The sequence below is a fragment of the Neovison vison genome, chromosome 3 (genome assembly GCF_020171115.1).
Source record: "Neovison vison isolate M4711 chromosome 3, ASM_NN_V1, whole genome shotgun sequence".
NCBI classification, from domain to species: domain Eukaryota; kingdom Metazoa; phylum Chordata; class Mammalia; order Carnivora; family Mustelidae; genus Neogale; species Neogale vison.
The window spans coordinates 15,621,749-15,644,808 of NC_058093.1; the positions used below are offsets into that span (position 1 = coordinate 15,621,749).

A 23,060-nucleotide genomic window follows, 5' to 3' on the forward strand; every position below is an offset into this window, starting at 1 on the left:
GAATTGCAAAATGTACTTTTCCTAAAAATAATCCCTGTTCATCACACAAAAGTTTCAGAGGAAACTGTATTGAAGGCTGTGCCTTGAAACTTCATCTTCATGGGGCCTCTCTTGATTTCTTTAAATAGTCAGTTCCTCAGCGGTCTTTCACTTCCCATTAGAAAGTGCTGACATTACTTCTAATCTTTTGCAAACTTACTACTCTACGTGACTTCTGTAGAGCTCCTTATTTTTTCTTCCTGTTATTTTGATTTTTGAGCATTTACAAGGTGTTAGGTGTCGACACCAATTAATCCCAACTATAGGCCTTTAGTCTTCTCATGGGGGGCTCCAAGATCTTTACAGCCATGAACAGAGAGCTCTGTGGTTTGTCAAAATTCCAGTCAGTAATTAAGAGGTTCTTTTCCACTCTATTTTCTATTATGGCTTTTCCCTTTCTTGCTCTACTACAGATGGGAACACAAGACTTTGGGGAATGAAAGATGACTCTTTTGCTTCAAAACTTGGGGCTCTTGCTTTCAAGAGAGACCAGAAAAACGTAGTGTTATTCTCATAAAACTCTCTGCCTTTCCCAAATCCTCCTTATGATTTAAGAGTAAATTTCTCCAAGCCATATCTTACTTTTTTTTCTTTTTTCCATTCCATTCTTAAATGTCAGGATTTACATTTCAAATTCTACTGTAAATGAGGTTATTATTTTAGTTCTAGTTTATTTACCTTCTTACCCACCTCCAAAAGAATAGGCTCAGAAAGTAGGTCTTGGTACCTCTTCTTTCCCTGGTACCACAGTCCTCCATAGCTTCTAGGCCAGGGGCAAATGTCAAATATAGATGTGTTGGGGCTATATGGGTACCTCTAACTCCCTTTCACCCAGACCCAAAAATCTCAGAAAGCCAGTGATGAAAGATTGTGATGGTTTATTTTGTATCACCTTGATTGGACTATGGGGTTCCCAGGTATTTGGTCAAATATTATTCAGGTGTGCCTGTGAGGGTGTTTATAAATGAGACTAACGTTTAAATTGGTAAACTGAGACAAGATGATTGCCCTCCCTAATGTGAGATCTTTTCAATCAGTTGAAGACCTAAATAGAGCAAAAAGGCTGACCCTCTTTCCAGTAAGAAGGAACTTTTCCTACCTGATTGCCTTCAACCTGGGACATTGGTTTTTCTCTGCCTGTGTTTGAACTGTAACACTGGCTCCCTTGGTTTCAAGCCTGCCAGTATTCAAACTGGAATTATACATTCAAGTGTATAGTTACCTGACTACTTCTCAGCCTCCATAATAAGGTAAACCAATTCTTTATAATCTCTTTCTCTCCCAATCTCCTGCCCTCCATTTCTCTCTCATCCTGTTGGTTACATTTGTTTGAAGAGCACTGACCAGTACACAGATGTAGTGATTTTATGCCTGGATATAACAAAATTTCTTGATGTTCAAAGGGAAAATCTTGATTTCTAGATTTTCATGGTAAGTATTGTTAGGAGACTTTGTCTCTTAGTGTGTAGAATTTAAATCGTGTGTTTTCATGTATAGACTTGGATTCAAGACCAGTTTCTAGTCTCATCTCTGCCACCAAGCAGTTGTGTGATTAGGGACAAGTGACATCTCTCTGGGTTCCATTTTCTCAACCCCTGTATGAAGGAATTACAGAATATCATTCCTACTGTCTCTTTCACCTCTAAAATTCTGTGATTTTTGAAACTAAGGTAATTAATACTCATTCAGATGGTCTTTATAAATTGAAAACTGAGAGGGGTTTGAAGAGGATAAAGGGAAGGACAGGATATCTAGGGATCTGGGGAGACATCTGCTCTCTTATCTTTTCAATTCTCTTTATTGCTCCTCTCATCTACTCTGAATTCATTACCATCTGGATCAATTAGAATTTGGGCTTGGAGTGTCAGGTAACTGGAAATGCTGATACAGATTGGCTTAAACACCTACAAAAGTTATTATCCTTCACAGCAGTAAGTTCAGAGGCAGGATGGGCTCCAGACACAGTGCAGTGAAGGCTCTGGTTTCACTTCCTTGTGGCGTCCTAGTTCTTCCTTCTCTGTGTTGATTTCTATGGCAAGATGGCTACAGTAGTTTTTTGGGGGCCGTAGAGATGAGGCAACTTCTCTCAAGAACCCTCAACAGATTTTCCCCTGTATCTCATTGGCTAGAATTGGCCATGTCCTCTTCTGAATCAGCTACTAACATGGGGAATGAAGTTGTTATGTTAGGCTAGACAAGAGGTTGGCAAACTATAGCTTGTGGGTTACATCCAGCCTGTGACCTATTTTTATACAGCCCAAGATCTAAAAAAGGTTTTGTACATTTTTAAAGGGTTACAAAAAAAAAAAAAAGACAAAAACAAAGAAGAACATGTGACAGGGACTTATATAGCTGAAAAACCCTAAAATATTTACTATCCATCCCTTTAAAGTGAAAGTTTGCTAACCCCTAGCTTAGATGAATTAGGATCTACCTCTAAAGCTGAGAATGGGGTCAACTGTTCTCTGAGTTCCATGAGAGGGAGGTGGGATATCTGAACAAAATGGAGTCCTGTTAGAAGAAGGGAGAAATGGATGTTGGTTGTGTGGCAGCCAACTGGGTCTGCAAACACTACCTCTTCTCAGCCTCTCCACTTCTCTCAGATGTGGGAGTTTGGTCTACGTTGCCAAACCGAAACACTGGCAATGTTCTGTCAAACAGAAAGTCTGAAGATACCCTTCTTCCCAGATGGGAAGTATTTTCTCTCCTGAATGTTCTGCTTTCTCTGTTTTTAAACAGATTTTCATGTAATGGTCAGCTCTTGCTTTTCCTGGTGGAGATCTGGAGCGGACTATTTTCAGAACATAGACACAGACGCATCCTCTCAGGCACGCGCTCGCTCACGCCTATAAACACATTGACACATGGACGTACAAAAAGATACCCACCCTGAGCTACCCAGAGGACATTCAATGGACATTTAAGAAGTTAAACTTGGGCAGAATTCTCAGGGCTTTTAAAGGGGAAGGTTAGCTACAGTTCCTGGCTCGGTTTTGGGTAAGTGCGGATTGTATTAGGACTAACTGCGCCTGCAATTAAGTGATACTATTTCTTCTCTTTTATTTTTCTAAGAGATTTATTTATTTATTTGAGGGAGTGAGGATGAGAGAGAGAAAGAGAGAGGCAGGGTTGTCTAACTGAAGGAGAAGAGAGAGAGAATCTCAAACAGAGTCTCCAGTGAGATCAAAGACTGACACTGGGCTCGATTTCATGCCCTGGGCTCATGACCCCATCCAAAATCAAGAGTCAGAAGCTCAACTGATTGAGCCACATAGGTGCCTTTAACTGATAAATATTTTTAAATAGACCCATGTGCTCTTTTCTGAGTGCCCCAGTATCAGTATGTAATGGTTGTTAAATATCCCCAGAAGCAAAGAAGACCCTGTAAACACCCTTTGAGATTGCTGGTCTTTGAGCATTGTTTATGATCCTAACAGAGCTTGTATTGGGGATTAGAATTCACAGACATGAAGAGCTGAATACTAATAAGCATTCATTTTCTTTAAGCCTGTTATTGACTTTGGCATATTATTCCATATTCTGCAGTTCTATAAATTCTTAAAACCAACTGAGGACACTGTCATCACAGCCTCTGCATAGCTGGCCAAGAATAGTGAGAATGAAACACAGCCTGGCTGTACCACCAGAAATTCATAGCTGAAATTCATTCTGCATATGCTCTGTATGCTGAGCAAGGACATGGTTTTCCTTGCCCTCTACTAAGACTTTCAAGGGGAAAGTAAACAGTAAAGCACTTTAAAGGGATTATTTATAAAGCAAAGCACCTTCCAGTTATTTATTCATTCATTCCACAATGGCACTGATACATGGCAGATCCAGTTCTAGGCTCTGTCGATGCAGCAGGAAAGAAACACGGAAGGATTCCTATCCTCATAGGGTTTATACTTTAGGGTTTATACTTTAGTAAAATTTGGGAATCCCAGTATCTATATGGTATTTAAAACACAAGACTGGATAAGATCACTAAGGAGTGAATATAGACAGAAAAGAGATTTGCAGTGACGGAGGCCCACTAAGAACACATGATGGGTCGGATAAAGAAGGCACTGAAAAAGAGCAGTCTGTGGGACAGAGAAAATCCCAGAGAGAGAAGCTTGTGGGATTTAGAAAATCCCAGAGTGAGCTATTATGTGAACGAAGTGGAATGTTTCAAAGAAGAGAAAAGGCACAGATGCATCGGATGCTGACGGGTTCAGTACAAGGAGGGTTGAGAATTAACCATAGAATTTCATTACATGGAGGTAATTGTTGATCTTGGTAAAAGCAATTTTGGTGGAATGGTGGGGAGAAGTGTGTTTAGGAAAGAGTTGAAAAGAGAAATAAATGGCCAGGGTGAGGGTGTAGGGGGAAAGCTGTATAAAAGCAATGTTCTAGAAAGGATATTATTTATCTAGTCTTTTTATTCTTTTTTTTTCCAATATCAAACTCATTACTGTAATTGAAAGTGGTCAGCTGTTAGATTAAAAATATTAGGCTCCAACAATTCTCAAAGTTTGTTTTTTAACTTGGAATTTTAGGCAAGGATTGTATTAAGTTAGGGTACTAATTTGGCTGCTATAATAGCTTGAAGGATCTGAGATTGCTTAACTCGGAGTCAATATCATTCCTCAGAGATAGAAAAGTTGTAATGCAGAGGGCATGAACCTTAAATATTTATGGGCATCAAAATAGGAAGAATTGGGTTAAAATTATTGATCACATGGTTGAGCAATATGAAGGAATTCATGAAATAGGGCCATTATTAACCTTGGAACAGCCTACCAAGATTCAGCTTGGAGTTTTCTTTGTCCCTCTGGACCACTGACCATGTGAGTTCAGATCTGTCCACCTTTCAGACACTGAAATCAGGCTGGTAACCCATAGAGAATCATTCCAGCTATTTGATTACAAAACATTATGATGACCTACATAGAACTTCTGTATGATTTTGACATTATAAAATGTATGACTTTCCATCATAAAGAATTTTCAAGTTCTTTAAGAAAGGTCTACAAATCAGGACTGATCCATGGGCAATTATCAAACACAATATCAAAAACTAATGATGTACTATATTTGGCTAATTGAACACCATCATAAGAAAAAGAAATATGCTTTGACCAATAAAGTGACAAAAAAAACCAAACCAAAACAAAGAAGCACTCATAGTTTGAACTACCTCATTTTTAATGTTCTACTGACTTCCGTTATTTCATGATTATCTTGTTCATGAACCGGCAGGCAAGCCAACAAATTTTTAGAGAGCCTGGAGTGTTCTTTTTCCTTGTCTTCAGTGTAGTGAAGTAATTATTGCTATCTAAAAAGTTTTTTTTTTAAGATTTTATTTATTTATTTGAGAGAGAGAGCAAGAACAGAGGGAGAAAGGAGAGAAGCAGACTCCCTGTTGAATAGGAAGCTGGAAGATGTAAGGCTTGATCCCAGAACCTGTAGATCATGACCTCAGTCAAAGACGGCGGACCCTTAACTGCTTGAGCACCCAGAGGCGCCTGAAAAACTATGTGTATGTTCAACATTGGACGTAGAATCATAACACTGTTTCACTTGCTCTGAATGCCTCTCTGTTTTGCATTTTTGTAACTAAAAACCTGTTCTTCAACTCCCTATTCATGCAAAGAAAGAAATGAAGGCCCACAGAGGTTAACCATGTTGTTAAAGTAAGGCAAATTAAGTTTAGAAGCCAGATTTCCTGATTCCAGCTTATTGTTTTTTTCTACAACATCAAATGGTCTTCCTCAGGACTTCTATTTTGAAAAGTAGACTGTAAAGAGGAGGATTTGAGAAGGGTGAGAGAAATTATGGCCCACCTCTGACAGGCTTTTCATTTTTGATGGATGCTATGATTTAGTTTGCAGAAAGGGAGCTCTGGCACTGTACATTTCAGCAAATGGTGTTATTTGATCAAACTTGCCTGTGTTCACAGATCTGTGGAGTGTTGGAGCCTGGGGGACTTCTGAGGTTATTCAGTCTAGGAACTTCCAAATGATTCAACGCTGTAGAATTCTTTCTTCAAATAAGGCCATCCATAAAAACACACCATAAGAAGCAGTTCCAACTGAATCTCCTCTCACCGAGGTAGGAGCAGGAGTTGGAATCTGTCTCCTGGTAGCCCTTACAGCATGTGGTCTGTGGCAAGCAGTTTTAAGACCAAAGTCCCATTTTGGGCCCTGTGTTGTATTGCCTCTGAGGAACTTGAAGACATGCCTTTGCTCTCTTAAGTTATATCCTCAAGTAAATTCTTCTTCTTTTTTTTTTTTTAAAGATTTATTTATTTATTTGAAGGAGAGAGGTGGGGGAGGGGCAGAAGGAGAGAAAGGGGCAAAAAGCCCAAGCATACTCTCTGCTGAACATGGGGCCTGACACAGAGCTCAATCTCATGACCCTGAGATCATGACCTGAGCCAAAATCAAGAGTTGGATGCTCAACTGACTGAGCCACTCAGGCGCCTTTATCCTCAAGTAAATTCCTTTTTTTTTTTTTTTTTTAAGATTTTATTTAGTAGGGAGAAAGAGTGTGTGTGTGTGCAAGCAGAAGGGGGGCAGGCAGAGGGAGAGGGAGAAGAGGCTCCCTGCTGAGCAGAGAATATGGAAGCCCAACTGGATGCCAGGACCCTGAGATCATGACATGTGCTGAAAATAGATGCTTAACTAACTGAGCTATCCAGGTGCCCCTCCTCAAGTAAAATCTAAAGAAAGTGTTATGAAAAGTAAAAATTTGATCCCTTTCAAGTCTGAAAATGTTTTTATTTTGCCCTCACATTTGATTAAGGATATCTGAGTTGAAAATAATTTTGCTTCAGAGCTTTGAAGGTACATCTTCACTGGCACAGGAGTCTGATGCCCTCTAATTTTGTCATTTCTTATGTGGGGAATATATTTGTTCCCTCTCTCTAAACAATTAGAATCTGATTTTAATTTTTAAATTTTCTTTCATTATACTTATGATTATTTGTGTGCATGAATATATGCATTCTTTATCACCCTTAACATGTTAATGTTCCATGTAGCCCTTACTTCTTGGATCTTAGTTCATCTAGATGTTTCTGCAGAGAAATGATTCACTTCCATAGCAGCCGGTGTTGTTAATCCCTCCCTTACATCTAGAGATGAGAGATCCCTGCTGTTACTGTCCTAGAACCCACTTTAAAAACCACATGGATAGAAGTCAAGCAGAGAGAGTCAATTATCATATCGTTTCACTTATTTGTGGAGCATAAGAAATAACATGGAGGGCATGGGGAGATGGAGAGAAGGGAGTTGAGGGAAATTGGAAGGGGAGGTGAACCATGAGAGACTATGGACTCTGAAAAACAACCTGAGGGTTTTGAAGGGGCGGTGGGGTGGGAGGTTGGGGGAGCCAGGTGATGGCTATTATGGAGGGCAGTACTGCATGGAGCACTGGGTGTGGTGCATAAACAATGAAATCTGTTACAATGAAAAGAAATTTAAAAAAAACAAAAACCACCTGGAGTTTTAAATAATCAACATGTCCAGAGGTATAGGAAGAGCAGATGCTATGAAAACAGGAACTATATAGAGCTGATTCTGAAGCTAGATTCTTAGCAAGGACAATTCTTTGTATTCCCATGTGGTTATGATGATTAATTTTATGTGCCAACTCGACTGGAGCACCAGGTGTGGCCATTTGGACAAACATTATTATTCTGTGAAGGTGTTTGGGGTGAGTTAACATGTCAATTGTTAAACTAGATAAAGCAGATTGCCCTCCCTGACGTGAGACTTATTCAGTCAGTTGACTTGAGTAGAACAAAAGGGCTGACCTTTCCCTGGGTAAGAGAGAATTCCTCCTGCCTGAGTGCTTTTGAACGGAAGCATCAGCTCTTCCTGAGTGAAGAAGACCTGCTGGCCTGCAGAGGAGCAGGCCTACATCCTCGGCCCTCCGGGTTCTCAAGTCTTTGGACTTGGCTAAAGCTGCACCCTCAGCTCTCCTGGGTCTCCAGCTTGTTGCCTCTATATCTTGGGGGCTTGTCAACCTTTATAGTTGAATGAGCTAATCTCATATAATATATATGTACATATATTACACACACACACACACACACACACACACACCCCTTGTTGGTTCTGGGTTTTTTTTTTTTTTTTTTGGAGAACACTGGCCAACACACTGATGTCCAAATTGATACTTATCTGTATGTTTTAACATTTATTTTGTCTCATTGACCAGATTTCTATCAACTAGGGCCTCATGTAGTTTATCAAGCACTTTTCTTTAAAAAAGAAAGAAAGAAACCAGTTTCTGGTCTGGCAAATAAGGAACATAGAAGTTGCCATTCCATTATAACAGCAAGCAAAAAGCTGAACAAACTAAAAAGTCAAAAACCCTTCTTATATCTTTCAAAGAGCTGAGGTCAGAGGGTCAACTGCTGTGCCTAACATTGGAGAGGCAGGCAGATACAGATAATCATGACTAACCAGAACAGAAGCACCCAACCGGAAACTTCTGTGGGAACCAGTGCTGGGGTAGGAAAACCTGAACTACAGTTGATGAATTGCTGGCAGTTCAATGTGGACAACTGTGAGAGTTAAAAACTCCAGGGAGATCCAGTCATGGGTGCGGAGGGTCCTGTATACTTTTTTGAGTTTCACCTCCAAGATTTCTACCAGGTCTCACAGTGAATCCTGAAGAAAAATCTTCTCCTATTCCTGGCACAGGGAGGAAGAAAAGAAGTGAAAAGCATTGGAGAAGTTCGTAGTGCAAAGGAACACATTACCATTTACATTAACAGCTCCTGAAATGAAATAGTTAGGTATAAATCTCATAAAATACGGTTAAGATCTATGTGAAAAAAATACTAGAGTTCTGATGAACAAAGTCAAAGAAGTACTAAATAAATGAAGAGTTAATTCCATACTCATTGCTAGGAAGACACGATATTGTCAAGATACCAGTTCCTCCTAACTTGATCTATAGATTCAATGATATCCCAATAAATAGCTCAAAAAATTATTTTGTGAATATGGACAAACTGGTTCTACAGTTTATATGGAGAGAAAAGATGTAAAATAGCCAACTCAATATTGAAGGAGAAGAATAAAGTTGGAGGACTGACAATACCTGTTTTAAGACTTATTATAAAGCTACAATAATGATTGCTGAAAGAATAAAGAAATGGATCATAGGGAGGGAAAAAATGAAGCAAGATGATTTCGGTGGGGGACAAACTATAAGAGACTCTTAATCTCAGGAAACAAACTGAGGGTTGCTGGGGGGTTGGGGAGGATAGGGTTGCTGGGTGATGGATATTGGGGAGGGTATGTGCTATGGTGAGTGCTGTGAATTATGTAAGACTGATGATTCATATGCCTGTACCCCTGAAGCAAATAATACATTATATGTTAATAATAATAATAAGGAAAAGAATGAAGAAACAGATCATGGAAACAAAATAGAGACCCCAGAAGTAGGCCCACATAAATATAGTCAAATGGTTTTGGGCAAAGGAGCAAAGGCAATACAGTGGAACAGAGATAATTTCTTCTACAAATTATGTTGAAACAACTGGGCATCCATATGAAAAATAGTAAATCTTGACACAGATCTTAAACTCTTAACAAAACTTAACTCAAAATGGAAAACAGACCTAAATGTTAAACCTAAAACCGTAAGACTCCCAAAAGATAACATAGGAGAAAAACCTACATGATCTTGGGTGTGACAATAACTTTTTAGATATATATCAAAGGCATGATCCCTGAAAGAAATAACTGATAATATAGACTTCATTAAAATTTAAAATGTCTGCTCTGTGAAAGAGAACATCAAGGAATTGAGAAGACAAGTCACAAACTGGGAGAGAATATTTGCAAAAGACACATCATATAAAGAACTGTTATCCAAAATATGCAAAGAATTCTTAAAACTCAACAATAAGAAAAGCAACCTGATTTAAAAAGTGGGAAAAGACCTGGATAGCAACCTTACCAAAGAAAACACACAGATGGCGACATATGAAAAGATACGCCACACCGTAGGTCATCAGGGAATTGCAAACTAAGACAACAATGAGATCCCACTACACACCTATTAGAATGGCCCAAACTGGAACACTGACAACACAAAATGCTGGCAAAGATGTGAGGCAACTCTCACTCATTGCTCATGGGAATGCAGAATGGTACAGCTACTTTGGAAGATAGTTTGACATTTTCTTACAAAACTAAACATACTCCTACCATATAGACCAGCAACTGGGCTCCTTGGTATTTACCCAAATGAACTGAAAACTTAGGTCCACACAAAAACCTTCCCATAGATATTTATAGCGCTTTATTTATGCTTTCCAGAACATGAAAGCAACCAAGATGTCATTCAGTAGATGAATGGATAAACTAGTACATCCAAATAATGGAGTATTATTCAGCGTTAAAAAGAAATGAATTATCAAGCCATGAAAAGACATGAAGGATGGGGCGCCTGGGTGGCTCAGTGGGTTAAAGCCTCTGCCTTCGGCTCAGGTCATGATCTCAGGTCCTGGGACTGAGCCCCACATCGGGATCTCTGCTCAGCAGGGAGCCTGCCTCCTCCTCTCTCTCTCTTCCTGCCTCTCTGCCTGCTTGTGATCTCTCTCTGTCAAATAAATAAATAACTTCTTCAAAAAAAAAAAAAAGACATGAAGGAAACTTAAATGAATATTACAAAGTAAAAAAATCCCATCTGAAAGGGCTACATAATGCATGAGAATGGAAAACTGTGGAGACAATAAAAACCCCTCCCAGAGTTAAGAGAGAGGGAGTTATGAATGGTTATAGCACAGAGGATTTATAGGGCGTTGAAACTATTCTATGATACTATGATGAAGGATAAATGTCATTAAACATCTGTCAAAATGTTTAATGCATAGAAAGTAAAACACCAAGAATGAATCCTATTATAAAATATGAACTTTGGGTAATAATAATATATCAATGTAGGTTCATTGATATATCATTATTACCCAAAGATTTTGGTGGTAGGGGAGGTTGTACGTTTGTGCGGACATGGGGTCTATGAAAACTTTCTGTACTTTCCAGTCATATCTGTTGTGAACTTAAAAACTGCTCTAAATCATAAGGTATATTAATAATAAAAATATGTATGAAGAAATATATTTGGGATAATATGAGAATTTAGTGATTATTCATAGTTTAGCGTGCATTAGTTAGGGGGGATATCTTTTTTCTTCTACTAAGGGGAAAAGTGAGCTTTGATTATGAGTAGGGAAAGGAAGAAAATGGTAAGGGCTTAGAGAAACATAATAACACGAATGGGTAGAAATCAGTAGGTAGTAGAGGAATTAAAATGCACCAGTGTCCATTTTTTTCAGCTTAAAATGTTAGCTAGTTTTGGTTCTATGTTATATGAAGTCATTGTTGCATTGATATACACAGGTTTATTGGATTTATCCATCTCTTCTTGCAGAGATTTTCTTGCTTTTGTTGGCAATACAAGGATTTACTGAGTTACTGAGTTAGCTTTATTGGCCTATACAGCAAACTGTTAAAAAAACAAAACAAAATTATTTGCATGTGTAATTTTGTGTTTTCCTTTTCAAGGGTTTTACTCCTTAATTCCTTTTCTAGTCTTATTGCATTAACCAGAACTTCTGGAATAATGTTGAGTAACCAGAGTATGATAGCTGAATTCCTGGGTCTTGTTCCTGACTTTAATTTGAATATACCCAGGATTTTAATCATAAATATAATGTTTGCTTTTGATTTCTGTTAATAATCCAAGATTAGAAAAATACGTAACAGTAAAGTATACTAAGAACTTTATAGAAATGGCTTTTGAAATTTGTCAAATATTAAACTATTTTATTTTTATTTATTATAACTTTTGCATAAATTTCTTAACTATTTATACATATGCACATGCTTACACACATGTGCACATGTGCGTAATTTTCATAGATGCATACATGTGTAATGTCTGTACTTTTTACATTCTTACTACCCTTTCTCCTATAACCTAGATGAACAGTTTAAGTTGGATCCTTCTATTTTTTCCCCAAAATGATATAATTCATTACACATGTTCATTGCATGCACTCTTTTGGTTTTGACTTCTCTTATTCAACAATATTTCATGGAAATGCCTCCAAGTTAAACAGATGTTACATTTTAGTCTTGCCTCTGGTATTTATTAATTGCATGTCCTTGGGTAGGTTAAGTAACTTTTCTGGCACAGGTTTTCCCACCTAAACATGAGGATAACTATTCCTTTCTCTAAGGACTACTGTGAGAACCAAATGGTACCACACATCTAGCACTAACATGAAACCTGGAAAATACTACGTTCCAAACCAGAGCTTCTTGATCTCAAGTCCAGCAGTGGGGGAGCCACCCCCTTTTGGCAGTCATGGCCTTTGGCCCAGGGATTTGTAACTCAGCAAATGCCCGAGTTACCTGAGCACCTGCTGCGGGGCCATGAGGGTACCCTGTGTGGCACTTGGGTTCAGAGCAACAGTCGGGATCCCCACGGTCTGGTTTTGAATCTATGTCCATCTCTTTGCAGTTACGTTCATTACTGTGGACAGACTGCTTAGTTTCTCTGTGTTCCACATGCCTCATCTTCAAAATGCAAACAACCGTCCTCATCTGTTACTTTTGTCATGGGTGTAAACGGCACGATGCACGTGACACACTTGGAAGGGGGACAGGCACACCGAAATGGGGACAAGCAAGTAATGTGAAAGTATATGGGTCTTGAAGCCATTCAGCTTATCTTTGCCATTTTCCCACTGTGTGACTTTGGCGGTTACCATGAGCTGTTTAATTCCCATCTTCATGTGGAAAATGGGGATTCTAATACCCACCTTCAAGTGTTGCTTGAGAGTAACGAAGGTAAGGAATGGTCCATGGGGGCAGAATAGGCACTGTGCGCTCAGTGCAGGCTGCCTTCCGCCACCCTTGCTGCATATGGTCCAGGCTACAAGTGGCTTTGGCCATCCAACAGCTCTAACCACCCTTCACCGTTCTCACAATTCCAGACATGGACCTGCCAATGAGCTACCAAAGTGCATGCTTTCAGTGAGTTGAAGCGTGTCTGGGTCCCGACTGTCCATTCTCTTCAAGTGGTTCATCACCTATCCCAGCAGGGGCTGGGGCACTCTCTGTTCTCAGGAGCCTTTGCTACCTTGTTTTGTTTCCTTCCTGTATGTGGAAATACACATTTTGTTTGAAGTTTCAAGAACTTTCAAGAAGAAAAGATTTTCTTCTGGTCAGGCGAGCACAGGAGGAAAACTATGAAATGCATTTGCAGTCAGAGAACAGAGAAATGGGACCGAGATGAGGTGGGCAGGTGCACATGGCTATGAGCTGGTTTTCCTGCCTGCACTAGGCTATTGCAATTCTTCAAGGACATCCTGGTTTCCTTCTCAGATGTCTGAGTGGAACCTCTCCCACTAACCTCCCCAAAGCAAAGCAAGATAAAAAAATGGATAGGTTTTCAGGTAGTCATCTTTCAAAGCAAACACAAAATTCTTTCGACAGAATCCAAGGGAAGGTATCACTACATGGATTTATCCATCTCTTCTTGCAGAGATTTTCTTGCTTTTGTTGGCAATACAAGGATTTACTGAGTTAGCTTTATTGGCCTATACAGCAAACTGTTAAAAAAACAAAACAAAAACCTTTCTTACACTGCATAGCACGCATGCCTAAGGAACAAGTTGGTGGGTATTTTTATTTTTTTATTTTGCGAGTTAAGTGTGATTCAGCAGCACCCCCTAGTGGCTATATTTGGAAACTGTCGGAAGTTGTGCAATACAAATGAATTTTGGGACTTCAAAGCAGGAAACGTATAGAAAAACTATTTTTTCTTTAGTACCTAGTAATATGAGCTACCCTGACACTCCCAAGTATGTTTAATTACATAGAACTCTTTTTAATCACCTGACTGCTTTGTTTTGTTTTGTGGGTTTTGTTTTGTTTTGTTTTGTTTTGGAGAGCCTAATTGAATAGAAACAGCTGTATTTCTCCGTTTTGGCCTTTGGAATATTCCATCTGGGCCACGCCTCTGCCTGTCACCACAAGCAGCACAAACCCAGGATGGGGTGCCCAGTCCTATTCTTTGATTAAAGAAGATTCTGCCGTGCCGCCACGGCATGACGAACACAATGGATTCTGTATTCTACCACAAACAGTTGCACTTTGACATCACTTTCTAAGCCGTGGATGCAAACTGTTTGTACTGCTTGTCAAAGGAATTATCCCAGCTAACCACAAATAGGTCGATGCTTCAGCCTCTCCATCAGACATTCCAGATAATTAAGAGTTACCTTATATACATCTTACATAGATGACTAGGGAAATCTAGTAATTATCACGAAACCTGCTGATGGATAGACTCTCTATAGTTTAGTACTAATATTTTTTTTTTTTAAATTATTCGACAGACAGAGATGACAAGCAGGCAGAGAGGCAGGCAGAGAGAGGAGGAAGCAGGCTCCCTGCTGAGCAGAGAGCCCGATGTGGGGCTCAATCCCAGGACCCTGAGATCCTGTCCGGAGCAAAAGGGAGAGGCTTTAACCCACTGAGCCACCCAGGTGCCCTCTTAGTACTGGCTTTTAAATAAATTATTAAATATGAAAAAGCTGATAAGATGAAACACTTAGGCAACCGAGCCAGCTGGAGAATATATAATGGAAAGAGTGAAATATGTGAATCCCAGCCTCCACCCGTTGTTATTTTCTTGAGCCTCAGTTTTCATATCTGGTAAAATGGAAACACTGAGCATCAAATGAAAGGTGTGTTAAGGTCTTAGCACAGTGTGCAGAAGCTTGAGTAAACATCAGTTCTCTCGCTATGTCATATAGAAAGAGGGCGAAGTTAAAACAGAGTTTACAGTTGGTAAAGCTTGAGTTGTGGGATTTGAATTAACGACGCTGTGGCTTCAAGAAAGTGTAGTGAGTACAAGCCTGGACTCTGGGATTCCCTCCCCATATTTCAGATTCTAGATCTGCCACTTAACAAGCAGAAGGATGTTGTACAACTTACAACCTATTTGTCACTCAGGTTCTTTGCTTGCTAAGCAGGGATAATAGCAACATCTATTTTATCAGATTTTGTAGGGATTAAATGATTTTGTAGGAATTAAATGATTTTATAGATTTTATTTTTACTTATTTGAGTCACAGAGAGAGAGAGCGCAACTGGGGAGAAGGGTCAGAGGGAGCGGGAGAAGCAGGCTCCACACTGAGCTCTCGATTCCAGAACCCTGAGATCATGACCTGAGCCAAAGGCAGATGCTTAGCGAACTAAGCCACGCAGGTGCCCTGGGCTTAAGTGATTTAATACAAGTAAGTGTTTACAAAAGAGTCTGGCATATAGTAGATTCTCAACAAACCTTGGTTGTTATCAGTATTAAAAGGAGAAATACATCAAAAGAGCCTAGAAAATCAAAGATAATTAAATCCCTACATTTTCTACTGTGAACGTGCTCTTTTAAGTCATATACTTAATTATTTTGTGTGGTGTCAACCAACACTGCCCAATAGAACAATACTGTGACCACTTACAGGATTAAAGCTTTTGTAGTAGCCACACTAAATAAAAGTAAAAGTCAGCAGTGAGAAGGCATAGTAACACCCCAAATCCCTTGGTTGGATGCACTGGAAAGGATAACGCTCATCTGTAATTTTTATTGCCCCAAAGAGAAAGCTTCTTTCCAACCAAGAGAAAACACAGATAAGCCTGAACTGAGGGCTGTTCTGCAAAATGAAAGATAAAGTGCTCTTCAACAGCATTAGGTTCATGAAGGATGAGGAAAGACTGGGGAACTGTCACAGATTGAGACTAAAGAAACATGGCAACTAAATTCCATGTGGTATCTTGGATTCAGTCCTGGAAACAAAGCAAAACAGAACAAAACCAGTAGAAACAAGTGGTGAACGTGAGTATAATTTGTGGTTAATAGTAGCAGATCAATGTTAATTTTTTGGTTTTGAGAATTGTACTAGGGTTATGTAAGATATTAATTTGAGAGGAAGCAAGGTGGAGATTATTATATGGGAACTCCATATAGCTGTGCAACTTTTCTGTGAGTCTTAAATTGGTTTAAATAATTTAAAATTTAAAAAGAAACAAGTAGGGGCACCTGGGTGGTTCAGTTGGTCTGAACCAACTGTCTGAGTCTTGGTGTAGCTCAGGTCATGATTTCATGAGTTGGGGGATTGTGCAAGTGAAACTTGGCTTGGGCTCCCCGCTCAGTGGGGAGTCTGTTTGAGATTTCCTCTCTCCGCACTTGCATGCGCTATCTCAAATAAATAAATAAATATCAAAAATAAAAAAAGAAACAAGTGAACTTAGCTTTAATGTTTTATTCAACTCAATACATCCAAAATATTATTTCAACATGTAATTGTTATGAAATTATTAATGAGATTTTATGGGTTTTTATGGTCTTAAAAAATCTGCTGTGTATTCTAGACTGGCGGCCCATCTCAGTTTTTTTTTTTTTTAAAGATTTTATTTATTTATTTGACAGAGAGAAATCACAAGTAGACAGAGGCAAGCAGAGGGAGAGAGAGGGTAGCAGGTTCCCTGTTGAGCAGAGAGCCCGATGCGGGACTTGATCCCATGACCCTGAGTTCATGACCTGAGCCGAAGGCAGTGGCTTAACCCACTGAGCCACCCAGGCGCCCCGGCCCATCTCAGTTTTAACTAGCCATTTTTAAGTGTTCAGTAGCCACATGTGTCTGGAGGCTACCATATTGGATAGCACAGGAACGATGGGATGTCATTTTGGGGGCCAGTGTCTCCTTGGCAGCATTTCTCTGCAGTGACACCTTTTCCAGCTCTGGTCTTAGGCCTTCGCCTAGAAACTCTGAGCCCACAAAGATGATTAGCCCCTAGGAGGGGGCTCAGGTAGACTAAGTCTGGTTGCCATTGTTTTCTGGTCTCTGAGAAAATGTATAATGTGTAAAGACCATCGTCCTTTCTAAGGAATGAAATGTTCATAGCCCCTGTACTCTCCAAAGGGTGGAATGGATACAATTAATTTTAAGAGGTGTAAGACAAAATGATTTTGAGTGGTATTTGGCCACTGAATAACATTGACTCACAAAGTGAGAATACATTTTTTCCCATTTCAATTTTTATTCTTTTTGATTACATTAAAGAACAAGTCTCATTTAGTTCCTTTGTATCTTTAGCATATTGCTAACAGATGCTAATCTCAACTCTCTCTTGCTAGAGTTCAATGCTTTATTTGTTTCCATTTTGTTTATTTTTGTCATTGCCTTTTATTCTTGGCAGATAATACTGGCTTTCCATTTAATTACTGATATGAAAAATTTTGAAGTTTTTTATCTAAATGAAAGACTTTCTTTTAATATTTTATTTATTTATTTTTTAAATAATCTCTATGCCTAACCTGAGGCTTGAACTCAGGACCCCAAGTTCAAGAGTCACGCGCTCTATCAACTGAGGCAGCAGTGCCTGCCCCTTTAAGTTTTAAGTAAAAAAAAAAAAAATGTAAGGACAAATTTAGTAAAAACACAAATATTAAGATCTTATAGCCCAAGGGGCTTTGGGAAAAAATAGAAACAGAAAAAAACACCCAAGAATGACAACAGCCAAAACCTCCCGTGAGTACAAGAATGTTTCAAATTTGGGGAACTTATAGATCAGATCTTCGTTTCAGAGGTACCCTCCTTTTATAGAAGCTCTAAGAAAATATGTAAGCCTAGAAAGGCAGAATGAGGTATTCTCAGTAAATCAGTAAACCTTTCTCTAGAGATTAGTTTCCTTCTCATAGTCCCCTGGTCCTCTGGCTGTTGTCTCTCCTTCCCTCTTTTAGTTTATTTCTCGTGCCTGAGCCCTTTCTCCACCCCTCTCACATTCTCCTCACCCCCTCATTTGTTGCCTCTGCCTCCATATCTTCCACCATCTGACCAATCAGGGTGCTGGGTCAGACACCTGGCGCTTTCCAGCTTCCTCTGGGGTCTTCAGAAGAGGGCTCGCATACAGAAAGACCCCTCTTTGGATATTTTGAATCCATTTAAGGTGACTTTAACAACTTTCGGCTTCAAATTCTGGATAACAGGAAGGTACTTTTATCTGTAGAGAGTAAACCTGCCCATGATGCTTTCACGCTTGACTTCTCTTGGACCCGGGGGTGGGTTTTCCGGGTGGTGGTGCACACCATTTTATGTACTTTGTGCACTGCTGGGACAGCACAACGAAACTTCTGGAGTGTGGCATTGGATAACTTGTGTTCTTGAAGGACTGATATTGTAACATAAAGTTCTGGGGGTGCTTAGGAAAAGCACTACCAACATGAAACTAAATATGTCCAACAAGGCCATCCATTTGGAAACGACCTAGGGGAAAGCAATGACAATTTCCCTCTCTGCCCCCATGGTCCTGGGTGGAGTTTGGTAGGAAAGAGAGACTCAAGGGAATTGTTCCCCACTGTGAGACAATATGAGAAAACCTTTTTCCCCAGAGCCGAAACTAATGTCCGATGCTGCATTTAAGGTCCTTTGACATGACTTCTCTTTTCTGGCAATCTTTTTCTCTTCTTTCTCTTCTTTTCTTTCTTTTTCAAGATTTTATTTATTTGAGAGAGAGAGGATGAGCAGAGGAAGGAACAGAAGGCAAAGGAGAGGGACAAGCAGACTCTGTCCTGAGCAGGGAGCCCCACTGGGGGCTGAATCCCATGACCCTGAAATCATGACCTGAGCCAAACCAAGAGTCAGATGCTTAACCCACTGAGCCACCGAGGCGCCCCCATCTTTTTTCACATCTCATATTAGTCCTCTTGTCTCTACATTCAGCTTTTGAGCACATAATAAGGGATAGCTTCAACTTTTTGCTGAATCTTACAGGTTGGACCAGAGAAAGTTGGAGGTTTTTTTTCTCGTTTTGATGACATTGAACAACCCCTGCATCTTCAAAACAAAACCTACTGAGAAATCTGGTATCACATAAACCTCACCACCACCGCAGACCCAGTGCAGGGCCCCTAAAAGACATCCTGCGGTTAAATGGTATTGACCATTTAACCACGCAGGTCATGGCCGAGAAGTGTGAAGAAGGGGTTAGAGTCACGTGCTCTTTGTCTGTAAAAGCAGCGCAGCCCACACTTACCGAGCCAACGAAACACGTTAGATTCTAGTGGAAGTACTTGACCTGTGCTAACTTACCCAATGCCTACAACAAGCCAGTGAGGTAGGGATTGTCACTGTTTTCATTTTATCCTGGAGAATGGGGATCTCGGGTTCCGTCACCTGCCTGTGGGTCTGCATGCAGCTAGAAAGCAGGGGTGGGGAACCCTGGGCTTCAGCACAGAAGGCGTGGCTGCAGGAGGCCCGCTCAGCCCTGTTCAGCCCAGCTTCACCCCTGCACCGTGAATGGGCCTCTGGGGGCCGGGGGTACGGCTGACTCCACAGTCTTGTAGTTAACCAGAGTCTGTGAAGGGAATCCAGTTTTCCCTTTTGGGAATCAAGTGGTATTCCACAGGAAAAATTACTAGGCGTTGGGGGGTAATGAATACCACATTTGAGAATGAGAGAAAACTTCTAATTTTATGCATTTGAAGGAAAAACTCACAGAAACTATCATTAAGAACATGAAGCCTCACTAAATTAAATAGAAATGAACAGCTCTGGAACTTGAAAGGAAAATGAGACAGTATAAAACAAATGACTCCACGAAGAGGGTTTCTGTCACAGATGGCAGTCCGTTTTTTGAGGCCGAGATCTCTAAAACCTTAGCAGTTTGGTTTTGATTTTCTTTGAGTTTGTTTTTTAATCAGTCCCAAACCTACTTGATGCTTTTACATTTATTTTTCAGGCAGTGGGTTCCCAAGCACAAATTCCAAAAGAGAAATCTATTTTTTTTTAAATTTCCACTATAGCAGACATATGATAACCTATTAGTTTCAGGTGTACATCATAGTGATGCAATATTTTTATACATTTTTAAATGATCCCCATGATAAGTCTAGTTACCTTTTGTGGGCATACAAAGTTATTACAATATTATTGACTACATTCCCTATGCTGTGTGTTATATCCCCATGACTTATTACTTTTTAATGATTGCAATAGAAGCAGGAGGTATCTTGGTAGTATTTATTCCTAGAGAGAGAAAAAAAAATAAATGTGATTTCCTGGGGCTCTTTCTTTGTTCTCATTGCTGTTTAGATCTTCCCTGTTCGTATAAGGCTCTGGCTAGCAACAAACGGAATAGACCATTAATCCTTAGGAAGCAAATCTGGCAAATCAAGGGGTTTGGTTTAGGTCAGGGCTCCTGCAGACCTTGCTGTCTCAGGTAAGGCGATGAATAACGTTTGTTGGAGTAGCAACACCTAGAGGCTGGGTAGGGAACTGACCTCTATAATCCAGGAGGAGTCTTACCGTATCTTATTTTATTATTTTATTTCTTACTCTTTGCCATATCTCGCCACCTGGTAATCCTTGCACTTTATCATTGTGTGAGAAGAGAAAACACATTAAGTCCTAACATGCCAAGTCCTTGTTTAGAAATGAGGCTTGTCTGGGTATTTGGTGCGACGGATGGGCAATAGCCCAACCCCAGGTTAATTTCCCCCGAACGGCTGGCAAATAAATGCACTGACAATTTTACTGCCTCACATGATGGATCTGACGGCATATATTGCTGAACAGATAGATAACAAAATGGCTTGCCTCAGGGTTTATACATACTGCTTGCTGCTTCATGATGCTAAACAATGAATTAATGTGTTTTTCTTGGTCTTGTGGAGGAGGCTTTTTTGTTTTTTTGTTTTCCCTCCCCCCAAAAAGAAGTCTTTATTTTAGGACCCTTTGGGGTTGGGTATAAATTACCCTGCTAGGGCTGCCGTGAGGAAATGCTACAGATTGGGTAAACAACAGAAACGTCTCACAATTTTGGAAGCGGAAGTATAAAATTAAGGTGTTGGCAGGATTGGTTTCTTCTAAAGGTCCATGAGGGAATGATGTGTTCCAGGCTTCTCTCCTTGGCTGAGAGATGGTTGTTTTTTTCTTCACGTTTTCACACAGTCTTTCCTTTCTGCCCATCTGTCCTAATCTCCTCTTCTTAGAAGGAACCTAGTCATACTGGATTATGGCTCCCTCCCCTGACCTCACTTCACCTTGATTTTCTCTTTCAAAGTCATATCTCCAAATCTAGTCACATTCTGAGGAATTGGGGGTAGGACTTTGACAATATAAAATCTGGGGGAGACACAATTCAGCTCCTAACCATGGGTAACCTCATTTGTTCTATGCTGATAGAGGTGTTTAACTTTAGAGCTAGCCTACAAAATTATAAGTTGAAAAAGTCTATCTTTAGTACACACAGTATTTTTTTTTTTTTTGCCCTGGATCCTGTCTTCACTGTGTTGTCAACATTTTCTTTATCCTTATCAGAGTCTGTGCCTCACTGTTCTGTCCTCAGCCTCACTCTACCAGCAGTGCTATCTCTCTTGAGAGAATCTGTTATCAGTCATTTGTATAGTGAGAATATTTTAACTCAGGGCAATTTGCACGCTATGTCTTCCCCGTAACAGTGTAATGAAAGGCTCTGTCTCCATTTCAAGGAAATCCACCCAGTAATGAGTGGATCAGTAGGTGAGAGGGGAAGTGAGATCAATGACTTTTCCTTGCCCCACCCCTGAAATAACAAGATGTAGCCAGACACTAACTAAATTCATCTCTTTACAAAATTTGTCCTTGGGATCAATGGGGGTACCCTGGCCCACTGCCCGCCATAAAGGAAATAAGCAGTAAATGCAAGCAGGAGTAGCTGAGGAAAGCTTAATAAAGAGACTATTTGCAAGGGTGTGTATAGGGTTAAGGAAAGCCAGTAAGGAATGGGTGGACATCCCAAGGCAAGCAATAGCAGGAAGCCATTACCAACTGTAGTCTGAACATCAAGGGCAGGAAATGCTGACCAGAATGCAGACAGAGCCATAGGAGTAGCTGCCAGTGTTAGAGGGTCCCAGGACGGAAGCTATGGTTTTGCAAGGAGCTAGATTAGGGAACAGTCAACCTTACTTTCCTCCTGACCTGCGATCTCCTGCCAGTGCTCCCTCTGCTGAAAGCAAATGGAAGCCAGAGGTTGAGGAAGTCAGTGTGGTCTATAAGGTTCAGCAGAGCAGACAAAGCAGAGCAGAGAGGACCAGGTCCTTCTCACTCTTTGTGTTTCGTCTCTTTTGGGCATAGGAGGAACAGTCCAACAGTGAGAGCGAACTCCAGGATCCCATTTTCTCCTCCTCTGTTTTTAATGATAAAATGACTAAGAAAAGGCCTCTGTTAATCACTGTCAATTATTTAGTTTAAGAGTCTTGTATACAACCTACTGTAATGAGTTCTCGTACTGTGCCTTGAACCTTTATTTTATCAGCAGTGTCAAGATGAAGGAGGCATTTTCCCATCTGTGCAGACTTCTGCTGCTTTTATCTGCTCAACATTCCTTTTCTTCCTTTCTGGAAACAGCACCTTGGGTTTCCTTTAGGGGTCGCTTTCCTCAGACTCTTAGTTGTGGTTGGGACAGGCTGGCCCTGGGGTCCAGGGCTAAGGAGGGCTCAGCATCCTCTTTGCCATGGGATTATTTTTTTACAAAGTCATGGGCTTCTATCAGTTGATGCATCAGACCCATGACTTCTGCTAGTGCAATATACTCTTTTATTTATTTATTTATTTAAGATTTATCTGTTTGGGAGAGAGAGAGAAAGTACATGCAAGTGGGGGGAGGGGCAGAGGGAGAGGGAGAGAAGCAGACTCCCCACTGAGCACAGAGCCCAAGGCTGGGTTGGAGTTCAGCAGCCGGAGATCATAACCTGAGCTGAAATCCAGAGTCAAAGGCCTCACTGACTGAGCCACCCAGGAACACTACATGCTTTATAAGCTGCCGCATTTGTAAAGCTGTTAGTGTGTAAGCCCAGAGTTTATTAACTTCAGAATGAAGCCATGACAGAAAACAGCAGAAAAGAGATACAAATAAAGATAGATTTCTGGATCTAACTAACTGGATCTAGTTAGATCCTGAAGA

At 40.2% G+C, this 23,060-nt stretch overlaps 1 protein-coding gene across 1 annotated transcript in view; it reads left to right on the forward strand.

Annotated features, from left to right (window-relative positions):
• The first annotated feature begins 2,960 nt into the window (after positions 1 to 2,960).
• The window catches only part of ICOS (inducible T cell costimulator), a 55,502-nt gene continuing 35,402 nt past the window's right edge, over positions 2,961 to 23,060 (forward strand). Inside the window, exon 1 of the mRNA XM_044241393.1 lies at positions 2,961 to 3,036. The gene's annotated coding sequence lies outside the window, so the exon portion shown is untranslated. The remainder of the gene's footprint in view (positions 3,037 to 23,060) is intronic.